The sequence below is a fragment of the Dermochelys coriacea genome, chromosome 24, assembly GCF_009764565.3.
Source record: "Dermochelys coriacea isolate rDerCor1 chromosome 24, rDerCor1.pri.v4, whole genome shotgun sequence".
Taxonomy (NCBI): domain Eukaryota; kingdom Metazoa; phylum Chordata; order Testudines; family Dermochelyidae; genus Dermochelys; species Dermochelys coriacea.
Genome location: NC_050091.1, coordinates 2,926,814 through 2,949,766, shown reverse-complemented (window position 1 = coordinate 2,949,766; position 22,953 = coordinate 2,926,814). Strand labels below are relative to the sequence as shown.

At 51.7% G+C, this 22,953-nt stretch overlaps 1 protein-coding gene across 5 annotated transcripts in view; it reads right to left on the bottom strand.

Annotated features, from left to right (window-relative positions):
* Positions 1–22,549, bottom strand: part of VANGL2 (VANGL planar cell polarity protein 2) — a 40,328-nt gene extending 17,779 nt beyond the window's left edge. Inside the window, exons 1-2 of one of the 5 annotated variants that reach the window (XM_038382476.2) lie at positions 22,105–22,549; positions 3,960–4,172 (exon numbers count right to left, since the gene is read on the bottom strand). The gene's annotated coding sequence lies outside the window, so the exon portion shown is untranslated. Of the gene's footprint in view, positions 1–3,959; positions 4,173–14,648; positions 15,060–21,968 lie in introns of those variants that run through there. The other 4 variants (XM_043502023.1, XM_038382479.2, XM_043502025.1 and 1 more) reach the window with 4 other exon arrangements.
* Positions 22,550–22,953: the final 404 nt, after the last annotated feature.

Sequence of the window (22,953 nt, the reverse complement as noted above, 5' to 3'; positions counted from 1 at the left end):
ATCCTGTGCCTCAGTTTCCCCAGCTGTAAAATCAGAGAAAATGACACCTCCTTTGTTAGAGTACGTCGAGAGCTACTGATGAAAAGTGCTCTAAGAACCATCTCCATCCCTTCTTGCTGGGACTCTGGACCTGACACTAGGGGGGGCTAGTCACAACCCTTCCATCCACAGTGGGTGCCATGTTAGTCTGCTAAAAGGGTGGGGAGCAGAGGCAAAGCCAGTGTGGGGGAGTCACGCAGTCCGGGTGAAGGAGGTGACGAAGGCCACGAGGGAAGGGGAAGTGGGAAGCTGCTGAGACTCCACCCCAAGCTGCATGTGCAGTGCAGTGCATGTGCTTGGATGACTCTCAGCTGCTTTTTAATTACAAAGCAGCACCAGTTACTATGCCAGGCCTCCAGGTATGGATCACATGATCCAGCCAGCTGCTTGCACCAAATATCCGCCCACACGCTCCTCTTTCTTCAGGAGGATGGGTGTTGCAGACCACCCTCCCCCTGTGGCTAGGATGGGAGGGCAGATCAGCACTGTGACTCCCACCAGAAGCTTTGGAGACCTTCCCCACCCACCCCTCCCAGTGAGACTCACCCCAACTAGGTAATCTGACTTTTCACTAACAGACAGTTTGATGAGCACAGAGGGGTGTGAAAAAAGTTACCATGGTGTCATAAGAGCACCAGGGTGCAGTGGCAATGACCCTTCCCGCTTATAGCTCCTGCTGCCTGAGGATCTCAAAGCTCTTCCTGAGTTAGTTAGAAGGGTGGCTTGACATGCCATGAGCGTGCTGGCAAAGAAACAGATCCACCCCACCCCACCTGAGGTATCTGTCAGAGGCAGGGAAGACCCTGCCCCCACTCCAGAAGGATGCTTGGGGTTTGACCCAAATTATTAAAAAGTAAATAACGTCTGGTGTAGTGGGGGGTGTTATCCCTGGTACTTCCTCCTTTGTGGGTGTGATTGCCCCCTTGAGTTTCAGTCCCTGAGGTCTCTTCCAAACCTCAAATCTAAACTCTGTGTGTAGATCAGATCACAGCTACTCCCGCCGAGTTGCACTGATTTTATGAGTGTGCACGGGAAAGCCACACTGTTCCCAGCTAAGGTGTGACTCCAAGCTAATCTAGATAAACCAGGGCATCCTTCCTGAAGAAGGAGGGTGGTCCCCCATGTCCCAGGCTAACTCCCTATGTGACTGTGGGCAAGATGTTTAGGGCCAGAATTTTAAAGGTATTTAGGTGCCTAAAGATGCAGGTAGGAATTTCTAAAAGCAAAAATCAACAGGAGTGAGATGCCACAGCCGGGACCCCAAGAGACAGGACTCTGGGGTTCCATTCCTGGCTGTCAGAGTGCCGTCTTATCTACCACTGGCCCTGTTCTGAACTCTAGGCCAGTGGCTCTCAACCTTTCCAGACGACTGTCCTCCTTTCAGGAGTCTGATTTGTCTTGCCTCACTTAAAAACGACTTGCTTACAAAATCAGACATAAAAATACAGCAGTGTCAAAGCTCATTGTTACTGAATGGTTGCCGACTCTCTTATTTTTACCATGTAATTATCACACAAATCGACTGGAATATAAATCTTGTACTTACATTTCAGCGCATAGTACATAGAGCAGCATAAGCAAGTCATTGTCTGCATGAAATTTTAGTTTGTACTGATGTCGCTAGTGCTTTTTACGTCACCTGTTTTAAAAGTCAGCAAATATCTAGATCAGTTGATGAACCCTCTAGAAGACCTCCGCGTACCACTGCTCTAGACCAGACTCTGCTCTCGGAGTCAGGAATGCAACCCAGGAGTCCTGAGATCCTGTTCCCCTACTTAAACCCTTTCTGTCCCACTCTCTCCTCCCCAGAAGCTGAGCCCTAAACCCAGAAGTCCTGGTTCATGCCAATTTGGATCTGCATGCAAAGGCATGACAGAATGCTATCAGCCTGCAGAAGGAACAAGACCAGGTGTTAGCAGAAGTTCTCTGGTACTCCTGGATTTCCAGTTTATGTAAGATCCCGGCCCAGGCCTGAGTTTAATGCCAAAGGGGGGACGACGGTGGGGAAATCAGCCAGCCCAGTGGCCTCAATGAACATGGGAGCAGGAGGGGTGGGAATGGGGGGGGGCACTGCTTGGCTTGTCCATGTTCGTATCCTTGAGGTTTAATGGGTCATAGAGGGTGGTTTGGGGGAGGGGAGGCAGAAACAGCAAGGGGATCTCCACCTGGAAGATTTTGGGGGGCACGGATGGGTGAGGACAGTCCCACTGCGAGAGGGTGTTTGAATCAGGACCTGGAGCCATTCAAGGTGAGAAAGAACTGCCCGGCCCGAAGTTGTTGCAAAATCCAGTTAAATAATTCCTCGCAAATCCTCCCCAGTGAAAAGCTCTCGGGCCCCCAGAGAGCCCCCCCCCCCGGTGGCTGACAGACTTGCTCGCCCATCAAGGGGCTGCCCATGTGAACAAGTGGATTGAAACCCCACACGCCTGATTCAAGCAGGGAGATTGAAACTCCACATGCCAAGGGCAGTTGCTTGATTCAAGCGGGGAGAAGGTGTCTCGGCAGATTTCAGACCCTAAATCCAACCCCAGACCCCTCTCCCATTCAGGGCAAGCAGTAATCAGACCCCCCAGTCCTGCCCCCGACTATTCAGACCCCAACTTCATCCCTTGCAAAAATCCTCCTTAAATTCTGGGGTAGGCGATACCCTACCTTGGCTCCCCCAACCCCCATGAACCCCGTTTTCCTGCCAAGGCCGCGTAGGACCCATTGTGGGTAAGAGAGGAACCAGGCTCAGCGCTGGGCGCAGAAGGACACAGAGAGACGAGTTACCACGGAAATGCCATTTCAGTCAAATAAAACCCAAATGTCTTTTGGCCTCTCCCAAGGCCCCTCTGCTTTGGGGAGGGGAGATGGGCTGGGGGGGGAGGAGGGAGTCTTTTGTCCCAGATGCTGGATTCTCTCACATTTATCACTATGGAAACAAAAGCCCCCCACCCCGGTTGTCTAGGAGATGGCATGGAGGCCGGGTAGCTTGCATCCCAGTGTCCCAAGCGGTGGGGGGAAAGGGGAGGGGGGAGGAAACACAAGCAGAAAGAGGGAGGGCCTGACCCCCTCCCCCCATGTCCCCCTTTTGGGGCTTTGTCTGAAAGGAGGAATCAGATTTCTGCAGGGAACAATAGGGGTGCAGGACCGAGGCCGGCGGAGAAGCAGCCCTCCCCGCACAGGGGACGCCTGCGTCACCGGCCTATTGACTAGCGCCAGTAGATTTACGCCGGGGCCATGTTCCCTGCTGTCTGTTCCCAACGCCAGCGGGGCCTGCAGGGAGACAGCGTCCCGCGCCCCCTGTCAACAGCACTGGGCCTGCGCATGCCCCCTTGCACGCAGCCCCCCTCGGCCCCCAGAGCCGCACACATGTGCAACTGCGCACGTGAGTGCATCCCTCTCACAAGTGCACACCCACACAGGCAAGCAGACCTACACCCAGACTCACCTGTGCATCCCCCCCATGCCCCGGGACCCACATTCACACGTCCACCCCCTTGCACTAACCTTGTCATAGCTCCAACTGCACGCCCCACCCTTAGCGCATACCTGTACACGGATTCACATGCATGCACACGCGCCCCCCCCCTTCTCAACTCCACCCCCCACCTTTGCACGCCTCCCCAGGCAGGTCTGCACATGGACACACCCTCCAACATGCATGTACTTCAGGGACCCCGCCCCCTAGATTTTCACCCCCACACACCAGTGCAAACTGAGCCCCATCCCCCTCACCACGGCTCCCAGCTCAGATGTCACCACAGAAATCAGTGACACTCACCCGGCTGGGAGTTAAAGACAAATCCTGGGTAATGACCAATTGCAGCTTCCTTTAAAGAAGGAGCCAGGAGAGACATGCCAGAGCCAAGGAAGGGAAAGGCCACCCACTTTCTGAACCCAGGAGTCCTGCCCCTGCACGCGTGGAGGGAACTCACCGACTTAGTGGCGCAGAGGGAAGGGGTTGGGCGCGGCGACAGAGAAGGGTCCTGTCCCCCCCGTCTGATCAGTCGCCGAGACACCGGTGCATCCCGATCCCGCAAAAGAAACCGGTGGCCAGATCCCAATTCTGCTTGGTCCAGCCAGCTGCGGGACTCCACATCTGGAGCAGTTTAGGATCTGGGCTTCTGCTCCGGGGTCCCGCCGGGAAGCTGCAGGAAACCCAGAGAGACAGGAAATCAGCAGACGAAGGCCCTGCTGCAACCAATACGACACCAGGGTACCCAGGCCTGGCCCAGGAACCCTGGAGACCAAGCATTGATCCAAAGAACTTCCCATCGTACAAACGCTGCTCTAGCCCTGCCCAGCTCCAGTGTCCACCAGGGGCTGGGCTGAGACTCAGCAAACTCAGTGCACGTAAGCCACCAAACCACGAAGTGATGGGAAGATATTTAGGGAACAGGCAGTCAGGTGTAGAGGACAAAGACTCCACCGATGCCCCGGTACCAATGCCCTGAGCCCCCCACAACTCCCTCCATCCTAATGAGCCTGCCAGGCTGGTTAAGCCAAGAATCCGTAAACTGTCCCCAAGCTGTTTAAGAAAACCAGCTTCCTTCCAAGGGCAAAGCCAAGATTTTGCAGAACCGACTGCTAATTCTGGACATCCAACCCCCCACCTGGGCAACGGATATCCCGCGGGACGGGAGTGGGCGCCACAGAAGTAAATAAAAGGGGCACTAGGTGGCAGGTTAGGTGCCTGAAATGCCGGGCCACTTCCTCAGCTCCTGCCGGCTCCATGAGCAGCCCCCGAGCCGGCCATCATGAGAGCCGGCCAAAATGTGTCCCTCAAAACATCTTCCGAGGGAAACCGGCTTTTCCCACCAACCTGAACCTGTTCGTGGTTACCAAAGCGTATCCTCAAAATGAAACGCGTTGGCTAGATCTGAAACCAAACAAAAAGGTTTCACTTTTCCTCTTTTAGTGGGAAAGCTTCTGTGGGAGAACGGGGGGGAAATAAAGAGGAAGGATGAAAAACAAAAACACGGGCATCTCTCTTTTTCTATATTTATCTGGCAGAAACACGCACTGTTTTCCAACCAGCCCTAGCCGTCGTCAAAAGCCTTTTCTACTCACAGAGGGTGCACGGCTCTAACTCCGCTGGTATCTTTAGAGCCGCACAAGCCCTTTACAAGGATATGGGTGTAAACCTGGCGTATAGCTGCAATTCACCAAGTGTACAAAAAAGCCAAAATATGGCTGAAAACTTCCAAACCGGGTGGTAACAGGCAGGGAACCCCAGTAATGATTCAACCTCGGGACAGTCGGAACAAAACACGTGCTCAGCCCTGCTTGTGGCTGCTTCCATCATTTCACACTGACTCAGCAGACAGTCTAGCCATCCGAGTGACAAGCCTGGAATCTGATTATATAAAGATGCTTATCCTGGTGTAGCTATTCCTACACAGCAAGGGGAACCAGGCCTCACAGGCATATTTATACAGGTAGCCTATACCAGTAATTGCTCCTCTTGCGGACGATGCTTTTGCCAGTGGAGTTATACGTTATCTCCCCCGACCCACATAAGATAGACACCTGGTAAAATTTCCTACCCAGCTCTAAACCCCATCCCTGTAAGATCAGGGGAAGCAGAAAGCAGTATAAAATCATAGCAACATAGGACTGGATGGGACCTTGAGTCCAGCCGCTGGCACTGAGGCAGGGCCAAGTAAACCTAGACCATCCATAACGGGTGTTTCTCCAACTGGTTCGTTAAATATCTCCAGTGATAGAGAGGTCACAACTTCCCTTGAAAGCTTGTTCCAGAGTTTAGCTGCCCTGAGAGTTTGAAAGTTTCTCCTAATATCTCACCTACACCCCCCTTGCTGCAGATTAAGCCCTATTGCTTCTTGTCCTACCTCCAGTGGCCATGGAGAACAATCGATCCCCATCCCCTATAGAACAGCCCTTCACACATTTGAAGACTTTTAGCAGGTCCCCGCTCAGTCTGCTTTTCTCAACACTAAACCTGCCCAGGGTTTTAACTTTTCCTCCTTGGTCAGGTTTTCAAACCCTCTGACCATTTTGCTGCCCTCCTCTGGACTCTCTCCAGTTTGTCCCCATCTCTCCTGAAGTCTGGTGCCTGGAACTGGTGTGAGCTTGTTAGTACCCAGGACAGTTCTCCAAAACCTCGTCGGCCACAAGCGTTTCAATCCAGATCCTGCAGTTGCACAACCCCAGCTCCCGATCCAGTTTAAATATTTGAAATGCAGCCTCCCCCTGCCATGTCTGCCAGAGCTGGGTCCACACCTAGTCTTGGGGAGACAGTGATGCCTCATGATAGTGCACGGAGGACTCCGGGGTTCCAATTCTGGCTCCGCAACTGGCTTGCTTGGTGACCTTGGGCAAGTCACTTCACCGCCCTGTACCTCAGTTTCCCCACCTGCAAAATGAGAATCATGAAAGCAACCGCCTTTGTAACATGCTTGGAGATCTATAGATGAATAGCATGAGAGAAGAGCTAGGGAGGGGCCAAAGTTTTGCTTTGAATTTCAGGTTCATTCGAACCGAGAAACACAAAGGGCAAAGACCCAGCCAAAGCAAACCCACTAACTTCCATGTCACACTGCTAAGGTTCAAAAGAACACCCAGAAAGAGGGACCTGGATGATGCCAGGTTCAAAGAAGTTATTTCTGTTCTGCTGGCGCCCAGACGCCCTCACTTGGATCAAACCCCTGGGTGCTGGGCGCTCCACATACATTGGGGCAGGCACTGTCTCAGCCTAAGAGCTTACCATTGAAACGGGCAAGGCAGGATCATTATCCCACATGTACTGATGAGGAAATGAAGCACAGAGGTATTGCACAGAAGCAGCAGCTCAGCTGGGAACTGAATGCAGATCTTCCCCGTCCCTGGCCAACATCTTAACCACCCCCTCCCTGCAGCTTGCCCATGGCGCACGTCTGATCTGCATTTTGCAGGGACAGGCAGCAAGATAAACACCCTGCTGGATGCCAGACGGAGAGATGAACACGGGTCTGCAGAAAGCGAACCGCAGGCCTCGTTCACGGCACAGAGCAGCGGCTCTGGTTCACAGCCAGGCCACTGAACACTCCAGCAGATTATCACTGGCGTTAAGGGGCTCGATTGCCCGTTGGGGCTGGGAGTTTGCAGCTGCTCTCATGCCCCAACACCCAACGCGCTGGCTCAGCCACACGCAACATCCCCCTGCTCCTTTGGGCCGGGCCCAGTGGCTGCAGGAAACCTGGCCAGTGGTTTGTGGCATAGCACAGGGGAAGCAAGCGAGCCAATCTGCGCTGGTGAGAGAGGGGAGAGCCCCTCCCCAACCCCAATCTCCCCCACTCCCACTGAGGTCACTGTCAAGGGGCCTAAAGGTGAGTGCACCTGTAACTGATGCTCACTTTACGGCCCCTAGATAGGGCAAGCCGCTGCTGACTGGCACTGTTGCTAGCACCCATGCGGAGCTGGCTGCCTTTGCCAGCAGCGGGCATCCTCACTGCACGAGGCAGCATGGGCAAACAAGGCACTGCATGTGGGTACCATCCCAGTGGCCCCCCCCCCAAAAAGATCTAGTGGTTCCAAAGACCAGGCTGGATGAATAGGAGGTAAAGCTCCTCCCACCTGAGATCTTCACCACCCTGCTACAGAGCCCCTGCATGCTAATTATTATTCCTCGTTAGCCCTGGCAAAAATGAGCTGGATTCTTATCCCTCCCTCATGCGCCAGCATCACCAGCAAAATCAGTTACAGATGCTGTGTTACTGGAAGAGGCTTAGGTTGCAAGTGTGGGCCCTAAGAGGTCAGTTTTAGCTTCCCGCTGGCGTCTATAGCCCAGGACGTTAAGGCAGGGAGGGGAAAAATAATCTTTCACCTGCAAACGGATCACCTAACATGAGCCCGCGCATGCACCCACTCCAAGAAAAGGGCAACAAAAACTATTAGGGGTCTGGAACGGCTTCCATATGAGGAGAGATTGGCAAGACTGGGACTTTTCAGCTTCAAAAGGAGACGACTAAGGCAGGATATGACAGAGGTCTATAAAATCATGCCTGAGGTGGAGAAAGTAAATCAGGAAGAGTTATTTACTCCTTCTCCTAACACAAGAACTAGGGGCACCCAATTAAATGAATAGGCAGCAGGTTTAAAACAAACAAAAGGAAGTATTTCTTCACCCCACGCACAGTCAACCTGTGGAACTCTTTTTCCAGAGGATGTTGTGAAGGCCAGGACTATGACAGGGTTCAAAAAAGAACTAGATAAATCCATGGAGGATAGGTCCATCAATGGCTATTAGCCAAGATGGGCAGGGACGGTGTCCCTAGCCTCTGATTGCCAGAAGCTGGGGATAGATCGCTTGATGATGACCTGTTCTGTTCACTCCCTCTGGGGCACCTGGCATTGGCCACTGCCGGAAGACAGGATACTGAGCTAGATGGACCTTTTGTTCTGATCCAGTAGGGCCGTTCTTATGTTCAAGGAACAAACACACAGTCATGCTCCTCAGGAGCCCAGGAAAGAAGTGTGGTCTAGTGGTGAGCAAGTGGAACCGAGGATCAGGACACCTGGCTTCCACTCCTGTAACTGCTGTGTGCCCTTACTTCCATCTGGCCCATCTGCGCGCCTCACTTCCTTCATCTATAAATTGAGAATAATACAGACTCAGGGCTTGAAAAAAATCCACTCATCAGGGGCAAGCAAGTAGCTTCTCCCCCGATCAGCGGGGAGGCCTATGCCAATGATTTCTACCAAATTCAAACTTCAACAGCAGCCACAGAAAGTTTCCAGCCCTTCGAGCCACGAAGACCGTTACCTGTCAAACGGGGTCCAGTGCAGCACAGAGACTAGAAAGAAAAGTTTAAGATGCTCAGACAAAAATTACTGCACAAGGGCCAAGATTTCCAAAAGCCATGGGTGTCCAGAGCCCAATTTAAGATGCTTTCAAGGAGCATGATTTTCAGAGCACAGATGCTCAGTGCTTTCTGAGCATTTAAGGTGTCTCCAATTGGGCACCCCCCAAAATATATTTTAGCCAACCAAAATCACTACTTACTTCGAAAAATCTCGGCTAAGGTTTTCCGAGGCAGGAGCTGAAAGTTAGGAAAAATGAGACAAGCACAGCTAGTCGAGTATAATTTAGCTATTCCAGCATAACTCCTCCGTGTGCACACAGTATCCTGGAATAAAATCACTCTCATTGCAGAATAGCGTCCAGACTGGGTGCTCTCGCAAAATAGCTTATTCTGCAACAGGGACTCTGGTCAATTTCTCCACGTAGACCACCGTGGATTTCTAAATCGTGCTCCTGCGTGCTGGACTCACAGACATCAATAAGAGCTTTGGGTGCTCACTACATTTCAAAGCCAGGCTGCTGATTTAGGAACCTACGTACGGAGTCAGAGGTGGGGTTTGTCAAAAGCACGGAGATGACTTTGGCGCATAAGTCATGACGAAAGTCAGTGGAACTCATGCATCTAGATCACGGCCATGCCCTTGAAAATTTCACTGTTAGGAGCCTAAAGCTAGGTTCCTCTTTTCAAAAATGAGTACGGCTTTAGGGTACGGCTACTGTAAACAAACCCCGCAGGAGCAACTCTCAGAGCTGGGGTTAGCACCGCAAGGCTAAAAATAGCAGAGCAGATGTTCCCACTCAACTCCGACCCCTCCCGCTTCACCCAGTTTCCAAGCCCAGGCTCCAGCCACGATCTTATTTTTTAGCCCCGGAGCCTGAGCCCTGCAAGCCCAAGTCAATTGCCCCAGGCTCTGGGACTCAGCACTACAGGATTTGGTCACAGTGTAGATGTACCCTTAGTTATAATGGGTCTAACCCAACTCAAGAAGCCAGGAGCTTTCCCAAGAGATGGCAAGAGTCAAGCAAACAAGAGGCTTGGAAGGGGAGCAGGTGATGACAACCACGGTGCACGGATACAGACACAGGAGACAAGCCAGCAGATGAGCAGAAATGAGACCCAGCGCATCGGCGGGAAGCTCAAACTGGAGTCAAGGCACAAACATTAACCAGGGTAGGAATTAGCCATGGGAACAGCTTCCCCGGGGGATTTTCAGTCTTGAAATCCAGACGGGACGCCTTTCTAAGAGAGACGCGTGACATGCACGGCAGTTCCCAGCCATCTCCTGGACAAAGCTAGCTGAATGAGGTTGAAGCGTCGTACGAGTTTATTGTATTACGTATTATTGGGGGATTGTGCAGAATGTCTCTGAGGGGCAGACAACGAAGGTAAACCCTGGGAAGTGTTATGAGCGTCAAAGAAATCTTTGAAACAGTGTGCCAGACTAGAGCGAACTTTGGGTTCAGTGGGTTTCCTAGGAAATCCCCAGAGGGAGGTGAACGCAGATGCACCCTCCCCTTCTCCGGCCATGCAAAAACCCAGCCTTGTGAAGCTATGCCCTGAGCAGAGACCTGCTGTCTATTAATCACCTGCTCCTGGAATCTCTAGACCAAAGAGCCCAGCTGGATAAAGACCAAGCTGATTTAGTCATGGATCCCAACGTGTTATGAACTTGTAACAGCAGGGAAACCCCAGGTGAGGTCTGAAGGACTGACCCTTCCCAGAGCCCTTGCTGGAGCTCGGGGAGATCTCTGCTAAGTTTATTAACATGAGGGTGGGTTCTTTTATTGTGTCTTCTCTGTAGAGCTTTCACCTTAAAAATAAATGTGCTTGCGTAGGAAAAGGGACAGGGCGCCTTACCACGGAGAAAACAAAGCGAGCTGGCTGAGCAGTCTGGCTCACTAGGAAGCTCACTGTGCAGGCAGGGAGCTGTGCAGTCTGGAAATACCCTGGTCGGGGGGAACGCACATCTCCGCCCCAGAGGGGTGGCGGCCAAAGAGCCGGGACTCTAGAAGTGGGTGTCCTTGCTGGACGATGAGGGGGGAATACAGGTGACATAGGCACTGGTCCAGCCAGGGGTTATGGGCTTGCTGCAGAAAATATCAGGTGGGTTCTCTGGCCTGTGTGACGCAGGAGGTCAGACTAGATGATCACAATGGTCCCTTTGGGTCTTGATCTATGGAGGAGCCAGTCCAGGGCATCCTCTCTAGCAGCACTGGATCTGGGGACAAGCGAGAGCAGACCCAGCTGTCCCTGAAGGAGTTACCGCCACGAAAAGGGGAGGCTGCAAAGACCCGCAACTGCCACTGAGCCCAGAGGGATAAAACTTGCTACCAAGAGCGGGAGCAAAGCCAGATGGGCTGGGGGTGGAAAACAATCCATCACTTTTGCAAGGTCTGTTTGTAAATAAAGCAGCCCGCTGGCATTTCCCTGCTGGTTTCCCCATCTTCCCACCTCAGCACCTGCTCCCCTCCTGGCTGCCTTCCACCTACACCCCCCACCCCTGGACACATACACTGGACATAACAGCGTGCGTCATGGGGTAATAACGCAGAACCAATGAGGAGACGTGCGGGAGGGCGGCGTCTGCCGCTTGTCCCAGCACATGACCTCGAGGGGCTGCCAGCTGGGATTGGCCTGGCTCCATCAGTATTTCAGGGTACTTAGGATGGGGGGAAAAAAGGCCCATAGGGTTGGATCTAATTATTCATGTGTTTTTCCCCCACAGTGTATTTATAAAAGTTAAAAACCTTTCCCCACCGGCATCCAGAATTGCAGTCCAACAGCACCAGGGTCCAGTGGATAAAGTAGATACATCTGCAGGGCACAGGGCACCAGACTAGGAATGACGAAAGCTGAGTTCCATTCCCAGCTCTGGCACGGACATGTGGGCAAGTCACTGCCTCGCTCTGTGACTCAGTTTCCCCTCTCACCTTTTGTCTATCCAAAGTGCAAGCGCTTTGGGGCAGGGACTGTCTCTCACTACGTGTCTGTGCAGCACCCGGCACAATGGGGCACTCCTCTAGACTGGGGACTTTTAGATGCTAATGTACCATAAAAAATTATGATCAATAACCGAGAGGCCATGTCTGCCCTAGGGCACCTATCCACTGGGTTCCCTTCATTCTCACACCAGTATCAAAATTAGTTTAAGGGCTTGCAACTAGCAAAACAGGACATCACCGTTTCAGGATTCATAGATCTTAAACCACAAGGACTCACCTCCTGCATAGCCCAGGCCAGAGAAGTCCACCCAAGTCCTGTACTGAGCCATGGGAGCCAGTCTGGCTCTGAAGACGTCAAGAGACGGAGAAGCCACCACCTCTCTTGGCAAATTGTTCCCTCTTCACAGAAAGAGCGCTGTAGGGGTGGCTTTGTGGCTGAACCATGGCTTATTCCTGCCTTTATTAACAGGGGCAAGAAGCCTCCATGCTGTAACTCTCCAGGATCCAGGTTTTACCCTACGTGCTTACCATACAGGCATTTGAAAATGGGGATGGATATTACAGGAGGGAAGGTGAGTTTTAAACTGCCCAACTCCCTGGAGATGGGTTATGTTACATTGTGCTACTGCACTTAGGAGATATTTGTGATTCATGCCACTGGCGCCACCTTTAGCAGGTCTATAAATCTAAATCAAATAAACACAGTTAAATCAGGATGGTTTTAATAAGGGTGAGATGACACAATGCTTCGCACACCTGCCACTGCCTTGAGTCCAGTTTCTCTGCTGGAGGAGCCAAACCAGAGATAGCACTAGTAGGAAATGGTAGCACAGACACAGCTCTATGGGACTGTTCACCTACAGACCTCACAAGGCTCTGCAACAATGGGGAAACTGAGGCATAGAAATCAGAAGGTCACACAAGGAGTTGAGCGGGAAATAGAACCCAGGAGTCCTGGAGCCCAGTCTAGAGCCTTCCCCACAGGACCACCCTGTCACTCTATTGCTTAGCCACACCATGCAAAAGCAGGGCCTTCAATTAGAGATCTGTCACATTTCATCTTCATCTGGAGAATGCCACGGGACATTTCACAGCCCCTGAGTGACGCAGCCCAGTTGATCTCATTTTTAACTGCAGACCAGGTCTTAGCATCAATGAGAATCACACCCACTGCTTCTTGGGCAAGCCACCTTCCTGCTCTGTGCCTCAGCTTCCCCATCTTACAGATGGGGATAAGGATACTGTGCTCCTGTGGAAAGCGCTTTGAGATCTATAGATGAAAATGGCTAGATAAGAGCTAGAGGGTTATTTATTATTTTTAGCATCACTGACTATCAATGGCCTGGATCAGCCTGTCTGAGAGATCCTCTCTCTCTCCTCATGACATGCTGGAGATCAGCAGAGGCCCTGATGCTACATCCCTCTCGATAGGACAGAGAGGGGTGGCTAGCACAGGGATCTGTGGAAGGGCCCACAGGTCTGCCCTGCCTGTTGACTTCCAGGGCACATAGCAGTGACCTGCTCTTTGAGGCGAGGGAGGGGGATCGACACAGGTCACCGTGAGAGGGTGGGGAGCAGACAGTCCTCTCTATCTTAGGGTACTTCTACCCTGTAATAAAACCCAAATGGCTACACTGCAATTTTATAGCCCCACAGCCCCGAGTCAGCAGACACGGGCCAGCCACAGGTGTAAACAAACCCTCTGGCACTTACATGGCCCCTCATGACCACAGCATTCGAGCCCGTCCACAATCTGCCCCATATTTATCCTCACAACAGCCTTGGGGGAAACTGAGCCACAGAGAGACCAAGCACCCGAAGTCACCCAGGGAGTCAGAGAGAGCAGGGGATTGAATCTAGAGCTGCCTAGGACTTGGGCAATCTATCCTCTCTCTCGGCTAGAACTTGGTTGCTAGCTGCTGTCTAGCAGAGGAGCCGAGATGACAGAGCAGTCTGGTTGTTTTTAATCATTTTAAACGCCAGATAGGGGCTGGGAGCCTTCGCATGGGGAGGTGTGGGGGGCGGGGGTGATTGCTATTCCAAAGTGCATAAATTCAAAGGACCAGAAGGGACCAGTGTGATCATCTAGCGTGACCTTCTTGTTTGGTGTCTGTACAGCTCCTAGCGCCACAAGGTCCTGGCCAATGACTGGGGTACCTATGCACTACCGTAATGCACCTAATAAACAATAACGCACCGCGCCCAGCACAGTGGGAGCCTGGTCCCTGACTGGGGCTCCTAGGCGCTACCATAATACACCTAATAAATATTAATAATCACACCCACAATAGAGGCCAGAGAATCCTTCCCCCACGTCCCGTGATGTCTGTAGGAGCTGGCGCACATCTCTGAGAGATGCCCAATCTCAATGTAAGGACTCCAAGCGACGGAGAATAAATGAGTAAATGTTTCAGCTTAGTAGCCGAACGATTCCCTCCTACACCCGCAAGACCTGCGGATTAGCGACAACGCCCGCTTGCGTTCCAAACTATGCTTTTGGTTCCATACGGCTAGCTGGCTGGATACAATGGGACAGCTTTCCCCTGCTGTTCACCACATCCTGGCCACCTCCACCCCCTGCCGGGTCTGTGCAGTGGGCGCCCCTCGGCTGGAGCAGGGGGGCAGCTGACTCGGGGGGGCAAGGCATGGGCAGCAGAAACAGGATCACACATGGACACTTGATCCTACGGGAGGCTAGGGGTACTGCCGGCTCCGCTAATCAGATGCCCGCGGATAGCAGGCCAAATTTCAGAGAGCACCCTGTTAAAACCCACACACGTGGCCTCCATGCTGAGCTGCTCAGGGTGCCAGGCGCTGGCTAGAGAGGGGCTTAGGTTGCATAAGTACCCCAGCAGGGAGGGAGGTGGGGAAGGCTTACCCGTCGGCTGTTCCACTTGGGCAGATAAACTCCAGCCCTTCCCAGGTAAAAGCACCAAGAAGTAGGTCACCAAGAAGCTTTTCTCACTGGCTGAGGAGAGCTGTGGCTATTCATAGCCCTGAACGCCAGCTCCAGGTCCCCACCTCTCCTCAGCTGGGAAGCTGGAAAGAGGCCACCGACAAAATTTACTTAACTCTCCATTGTTTGCAGTTCCCTCCTAGAAGCTCAAACAACAGGAAAAAAAAAAATCTTTCTCCTCCACCGCCTTCACCCCCTCCCGGATACAACCATCTGAGCTTAGAGCTTTGCAAGACTTCACAGATATTTCGCCCCCCAGTTCTGATCTGCCAGCCAGACCTCTCTGATCGTCAAAAACCAGGCAGCAGTCCCCACTTGGTTTTATGGTGAAAATGTCGCAACACACACATGCCGCCCCAACTTCATACATGCACATGGAATCAGAGGCCTCATGAGCCAGGTACAATCCCAGTGCTGCCAGCTCTCCTGATTTTGTTGCAACTTTCGCAATTTTTGGTGGAACAGAAGAATTGCCAGATTAGAACAGGTCCACCTAGCCAGTATCCTGTGTCTGACAGCGGCCAGCACCAGCTGCTTCAGAGGAAGCTGTAAGAACCCCATATTAGAAAGATGTGGGATGATCTGCCCCCCTCCACCCCATGATGGTCTAGTACGATAACTCTTGATATTCATAGGTTTCAGAGTAGCAGCCGTGTTAGTCTGTATTCGCAAAAAGAAAAGGAGGACTTGTGGCACCTTAGAGACTAACAAATTTATTAGAGCATAAGCTTTCGTGAGCTACAGCTCACTTCATCGGCTCTGTTTTTTCTACCAAATGCATCCGATGAAGTGAGCTGTAGCTCACGAAAGCTTATGCTCTAATAAATTTATTAGTCTCTAAGGTGCCACAAGTACTCCTTTTCTTCTTGATATTCATGTTATCCATATAAAGGTCCAATCCCTTTCTGGATCCTGCTAAATTTTTGGCCTCAATGACTTCCTGTGGCAGTGAGTTCCGCTAGCTAATCAAACATTGGGTGAAAAAGTATTTCCTTTTGTCAGTGTTTAATTTCCACCTTGTTCTTGTGTTATGAGATGGGGAGAACCGACATTCCCGAACAGCCTTCGCTAGGCTTAGTTTTCGTTATATAATAGTCTTTGATGACTTCCCATGTTTTCTTCTGAAAGCCACAGCTCCCAGAGGTATGTGATTACAAGACTCAGTATTGCCAATGTCAAGTGTTCAAAAATCTTGAGTTGGGTCCAAAAAGCGTGAGATTTGTAATTTTTTTTAAACCAGATTTTTTTTTTAAATTATACACTTTGTGGGGTTTTTCATTTGCCTGCTAGATTTTGAGCTTTTATGGCAGATTCTGGACACATTTTCAAGCTTTTCTCTGCAATCGCAAAAGCTAGACACTTTACTTTAAAAAATGAAAGCTGGGATTCTCATGCAGTCACGTGATTCCAAGCAGGGGCGTCACCAAATATTATGAGACATGGGAGAAGATTGTGAGAGTTCATGAAGTATGTTTCTAGCCCTCCCGATTCAAGGGAGGCAAAAACCAGAACCCCAAATTCATTATTCCCCCCTAAAACTCATGATTTTAAGACTATCTCAGGTTTGGGTGGTGAGGGGGTCGTTCGAATTTTCTACCAGGTCCCTTTGGCCTTGTCTATATGAGAAAAGTTGTATTGGTTTAACTAAAAATCTGTATTAAATCCATCTAGTTAAATCAGTGCAAATCCCCTAATGCAGATGCACCTGAACCCACTTAAATCAGTAAATTACAGGCGTGAGCTGATTCAAGCATGCGTTTGCACCAATTTAACAATCTATTTAAAAACTGATTGAATTACACTGGTGTAACGTTCCTCATAGAGACAAGAACTGGACTGGAAAACTGGCTTCTATTCCAAATAGCAGGAGTAGCACCACTGCAAATCCCTGGGGAGCGATTCTCCAGTGCCTTGCACTTAGTGCATTCATTTACATCAGTGCAAACTGTCTGTAAAAGGCAACTAAATCTTAATGCTTTCAGAGCCCCTTCACCCTCCCTTTGCACAGGTGTTACGCCAGCACAGCACAATTTTGCGCAAGTGAATCCCACTGTAAAATGGGCCTGGTTTGTATCCACGCCAGGGATTGAAACAGGCAGTTTTGGTTAAGAGACCCAGAGCAGCCCTGGGCTGGATTATTTGCTCCCTTTCTTCCCTATCTCAGTCCTCTAGCTAAACAGCTCCCAGCTCATTCTGGCAGCAAGAATCCTGCTTGGGCCCTCTCTGATTCACAAGCAGGAGCTCCAGAGAGAGACCCGTCACAACATGCCCTCCTGGCCCAGATCCCCAAGTTCCAAGGAGGAACAGCATGGCAATGGCCAGCGTGCGTAATCTAAACGCAGGGCAGACGTGGGGCATTTCCACGGGCAGGGGCAGAGAAGTCCCGTTTCCTAAGCAGCCCTGCTCTCTGCCCCCGATAACTTCAGTTCCCAAAAGCCCCACAGTTTGTAATGGAGAGCTCACCCCCACCCCCACCGGCTCACTCCCAGCCCATCATCACAGCTTCCAGACCATTCATTGTGTCTCCTGTTTCCACCCCTGGCCCCTCCTTGCAGATCAAAACCTTTGACAGTCAAAGCCTCCTCATAAGCCCCAGACAACCTGGGCGGGGAAGTGAGCAGCCCCAGGACACAGCCCGATCTTCACCCCAAGAACAGGGCAGAGGCTTGGAATGGGAAGGCCAGCTGCCCCCATCATAGTCACTTTAACCTCTGCGTCCACCCCAGCCGGCACCTGACCCGGGCACCTGCCAGCGCAAAAATTCTGCTAATTTACACGAACGTGAAACTGCAAAGTGAGACTGGGGAGAAGGCGCACGCAACCGGGCAGCCAGGACACTGGGAATCTACTCCCAGTTGAGTCACAGCTTGTCCTTGGGCCAGGTGCTTTGCCTCAATTTCCCCCATCCTAACCGGTACCCATCTCTGCTCTACCTGACCCTCATTCCTCTAGCATCTGTACACCCCCCCCCCAAGTCTGATGTACTTATTTTCACAGCCCCCGCGTGCAGCAGGGCAGGGTTACTGTCCCCAGTGTACATATGGGAAACTGTGGCACAGGGAAGCTAAGCCCAGGGTCGCGCAGGAAGTCTGTAGCAAGGGAGGGATTTGAACCCAGGCCTCCCAAGAGCTAGGCCCATCGGGCTTGGCGAAGCTAAGCCATTAATGTTTGAGAAGTGCGGCTGACGTCCTGGAGGAAAGGTTTTATGCTCTTTAGCGGCTCACATTCTGAAACAAATGTGCATGGGGGTGGGGGAGATTTTTGTTTCTTTACCAACTCCTATTAATAAATATTTATATGTCAGTAGCACATAGCAGTCCCAGCCAAGATTGGGCCTCACTGTGCCAGGCGCTGTACAAATCTAGCAAGTTACAGTCCCTGCCCCAAATTCACTTCACCCAACAAACTGAGCCTGGTCAACCCACCAGCCCTCTAATCCCAGAATCTCCAAGTAACTCACCAGGCTCCTGGCGTCAGATCAGAATTAACCTCATCTCCCCAACCAGGAGGCAGAATCGCGGAGAGGGGAAGTGACTTGCCATCCAGCAGCCGAGCCAGGAATGGAGCTCAGGTGAATCCTGCTCCCCCAGAGACGGGAAGAGAACCCAGCAGGGCCAACTCCTGCTCCTTCCTCTAACCACCAGACCACACTGCCTCTGTCCCACCCACTGAGACCCCGTCATATCTGGAGGAGCTGGCGACAGCTGCTCAGCCGCTTGCACCAAGGCTGTGCGCAGTTTTACGGCTGGAATGTTACGCTGCCATAATTACAGCTCCCACACCCTGGGACTCGTCCACCAACGTGCTCGGGCGGCGGGGAGAGTGGAGGATGAAACTGCACCTACGGGGCAACACAGAACATACCTTCGAAGGAGCCCAGAGCGCAAGAGGCCAGATTCTGTTTGCAGTTTAGGCTGGTGCAAACCCAGAGCCGCATCCATGGATTCGTTCTGGGTTTACACCTGTGTGACTGCAAACAGAATCTGGCCCGATGTCTGCAGCCATGCAAAGAGAGTGCAGAATGCTACCAGATCACAAGAGCGATACGCTCCCTTTGCACGGCTGCAGACGACCACACAAAGGGCAGGACAATGATGAGTCAGGCCCCCTATTGGACCCTGGACAGGGGTCCACCTCGCATGGAGCCCTTTACAGGGTCAGGCCCTAAATAAGCAGCTCATCAGCCTGCAGGATCCCCAGGCAACCAGGTCTAGACACACAAGCAGCATCTTTGCTCTCCTCCCGCTCCAGTGATTCATGCAGCCCATGTGCCTTTGGCAACGGATTCACTTTCACAACTCCATCACCGCTGTCTTGTCTACTCTGCTTCTCCACAGGATGAACCTTACAGTCGAGCTCAAAGACCCCACAGAAGATCGGAGACCCATGGCGCTGCGCGCACATAGTGAGAGACACTAACATCCCCAAAGAGCTTACATTCGAAAGAGAGAAGCCCAGAAAAGGGAAACTGAGGCACAGAGAGGGGCAGTGACTTACCCAAGGTCACACGGTAGGGCAGTGGCAGAGTTAGGAACAGAATCCAGATCTCCTGACTCCCAGTCCAGTGCCCTACCCTCTAGACCATGCAGCCACTCACAGAAAGCTCACCATTTCTCCTCTCTAATGCGCCACACATCTCCTCCCCACCCCAGAAGGTGCACTTCAGCACACTTGGTGGGACCCTTGCTTCACCCCCAGATGAAGGTGTCACATCCGATGAAGTGAGCTGTAGCTCACGAAAGCTTATGCTCAAATAAATTTGTTAGTCTCTAAGGTGCCACAAGTACTCCTTTTCCTTTTGTGGATACAGACTAACACGGCTGCTACTCTGAAACCATCAGCTTTGAGACTCCATGGCTCCCTGCCTTTGCAGGTTCTTCACCTCCCTACGGCAGGTAACCCAAACTCTGCGTTTGATTTAACAAGCGCTCAGGGGTGCTGGGACAATGGGTCTCACTGGGGTGCTGAGAGCCATTGAACCAAAATGTAAACCCTGCATAGGATGGAAACCACTTCAAGCCAGGGGGTGCGGCAGCCCCCTTAGTTCTAGCACCGCTGCAAGCCTCGGTCATCTCTCCTCTGCATGAGCGTTCACCAAAGCTAGGGCTTAACCCGGTACTTTTGGACACGGATATATGTGCAATTAGGCTTCACTACAGATCATTTGCAATGCCACAAGCATGAAGCTCTTCCAGGCCATGCAGCATCACTAGCGCTCCCGCGGAAAGAAAATTCCATCCCATGCTAGTAGGTTTAATATAAGAATCACTGAGTGACGTTCTCCGGCCTGTGTAACGCGTGAGGTCAGGCCAGATGATCAGACACATCCCTTCCAGCCTGGAAATCCATGGACTAAAGTTAAGTAGAGTTTTGCTTGAAGGCCTCTGACATCACTTTAACCCTTGATTACTAGTCCGCAGCACCACAAACTAAACACCCCAGGCAACCAGGCTCCCCTGAGCCTCCCAGCCAGGAAAGGAGCCATCTCCTCCTCGAAATGAAGTCATCTGTTCATTAAGTCAGGGGATTCAGAGCAGAGTCTGAATGGTTTTAAGGGAGATCAGGATCATACTCCGGCTGCCTCCGAGCCCAGATCAGTCCCAACACAATCCAGAACGGCTGTGATTAAGCAATAGCCAACCCCAGGGGCCCTGTGAAGCTTTTTTTTTTTTTTTTTTAAAACCTCCTCTTCAGTTATTACTTCAAGGCCTGAAGGGGAAATTGACTCCAACGCCCTCTCATGATGAGAAAAGCTTCCCAATCCAGACAGAGACCTGGGGCAGGATTCTGGTCTCACACCTGGGGTAAATCGGGAGTAACTCCTTAGTAGTTAACTTTGGTGCACCGGAGTAAGACTGGTGCAAGTGGGATCAGAATCCAGGCCCTTGCTCTCACAGATCCAGGTGAGCAAAGCTGGCAGAGGGAAGCATGACAGGAAGATCCCAGTGAATCTGATTGGAAGCATCAAACATTTACACCTCTCCCCACCCCCAATCAAAACTTATTTTTGCTACTGCCTCAAAAAAAGGGAATATCACCCCTGGTGAAAAAGCTACAAAGTGCAGGAAGTTCCCTGGCCTGCCCCAAATCAAGGTGATATTAGCCCAGTTGCCAGGCCAAGTTTCCATCTTTCATTTGCAGGAACGTGCAAGGATACATGAAGCGACTAGGGTTTTCTGAATTTGCACCAGTGCTGAGAAATTCCCCCTCTGCATCACAGGGGCATTCAAGTCTTGTCTAGACTGGGGATTTTTTGCACTGATGTAGTTACACCAATGCAAATCCATAGTGTAGACACACTAGTGCTGTGTAAAAAAAAAAAAGGGGCAATTTGCAACAGTGATGGCTTTCACCTGGATGGGGGCACACCTCTGTTTACACCAGCGCATAGCACTTTTTGCACTGAGGTTTGCACTAGTGTAGGTATAATCATGCACAGAGGAGCCCTACACCATGGATAACCCATACAGAAAAGCTGGGTGGGTTTCAGTGTATGGGGAGGAGGGCCTTATACACCTCCTTGTTTTTCCACCTGGCAGGCACTTAAATTCACACCATGAATTTCACATTTCATTTTTCCAGGGGCAAATTATTTTTAAACCAAAGGCAAAAAAAAACAAACAAACAAAAAGGCTTGCAGGAATACTCAGACCACGTCCTCCCTCCTCTCCTGATCCCCTGTGTCCCCACTTTGATCCCAGACCCTCCAGCCTCACCTACAGTGCATGTGGGACCTATTCCACCCTCCGGGGAAGTGGGGGACAGCAGAAGGGTGGGTTTGATCATTCAAAAGGGACCCAACAGCCTGCAGACAACCCTTCTCTTGAAAATGCTCCATCTGCAAAGGCCAGGAAGCGAGGGAAGGAGCCAGGTACAATTCCCCCCCCGCCCCGTACAATAAAAATAAACACCCCCACACACACAACAGAAGAGGTGGGAAATGAAATCCAGGCTGCGATTTATCCGATCAGGATCCCTCCCTTTAAAAAAAAAAAATCTTTCCCTCTCCATCCACCAGCTCTTCCCCACCACATGCATTCCCCACCTGGCCACAACCCCAGGAAAGTCCCTGGCTTGGAAGGCCTTTTTTTTGGGGGGGGGAAGCAACAATTAAAATCATGCACATTACACAAGCCCACAAACAATCCACTTCTCCCCCCCCGAACACCCTCCCCCTTCAGTGTTAATGAAGAATCTCCTCTTGTAACCCCCCCCAGCCTTCCCCTCCTGCGTGGGACTCACCCCAACAATGGGCGAGCAGGAGCCTGCTCCGCTCCTTTGCATTTTTGGTTGCTGTGGGTGGGGTGGGTGGATGCAAACTTTGATCCAGCGCAAAGCGGGCTTCACACCGTATTCTTCAGAGGGCGATTTCACTCACCATTGCGGCGCCCCGCCGGCCGATTCGGGGTCCCGTCAACAACCAGGGCGCAGCTTCTCTTGTGTATCTTCTTTTGCCTTTTGTTAGGTTCCAACCCCCCCCCCCCCCACACACACACACACACAACTGCAGTTTAATTGCGGGCTTTGTCTCCCCCCCCCCCCCCGCACGCTTTCTTCTTCTTCGCAACAATTTAAAAAAAAAAAAAAAAAAAGCAAAACGCGTCGCTTCCAAAAAAAAAAAAAAAACAAACCCCCCCCCCCTTCCAAAATCCAAGGGAAATGGCCTCAGTTTACCAGCCTGCGGCTTCCCTCACTTTGCGCCGACAAAAGGGAACAACAACAAAAAAAATCCTGGTGGAAAGAAAGCGCCGGGAAATCGCGGATCCCGTCTGCCAGCCTGCGTGTGTGTGAACGCAAATCCTCCCTGCGCCCCGGAACCCCCCCAGGCTGTTCTAGGAACCGGTTCCCTCTCCCTCCAGCTCTCCCATTGTCTCAGAGATGAAGTTCCCAGAGTCCCCCCCCCCGCTTAGTGTGTTGGTGTTAAAGGGAAAGAGCAGGCTGGGGGGGGGGAGCATTGTCTGGCAGTTTTCTTTATTTAAGATCCCGGCCAGAGGAAGGAGGCATCCAGCCCTCCCAGATTTTAGCTGGGGGTGGGGGGAAATGAAATGATGGCGAGCGACTTTCCTGTGATTTTCTCCCAAGCAAGGTGTGTGGGGGGGGGGGTTGAGATGGATTCCTAACCTGGCGCAGTCCCTGGGCACTGGTGTATCTGGCCTGCTGCTTGGTTCAGTCCCTTGAGGATTGGAGGCGAAGGGAGAAGATGGGGGTAAAGCCCCAGAGAGAGACC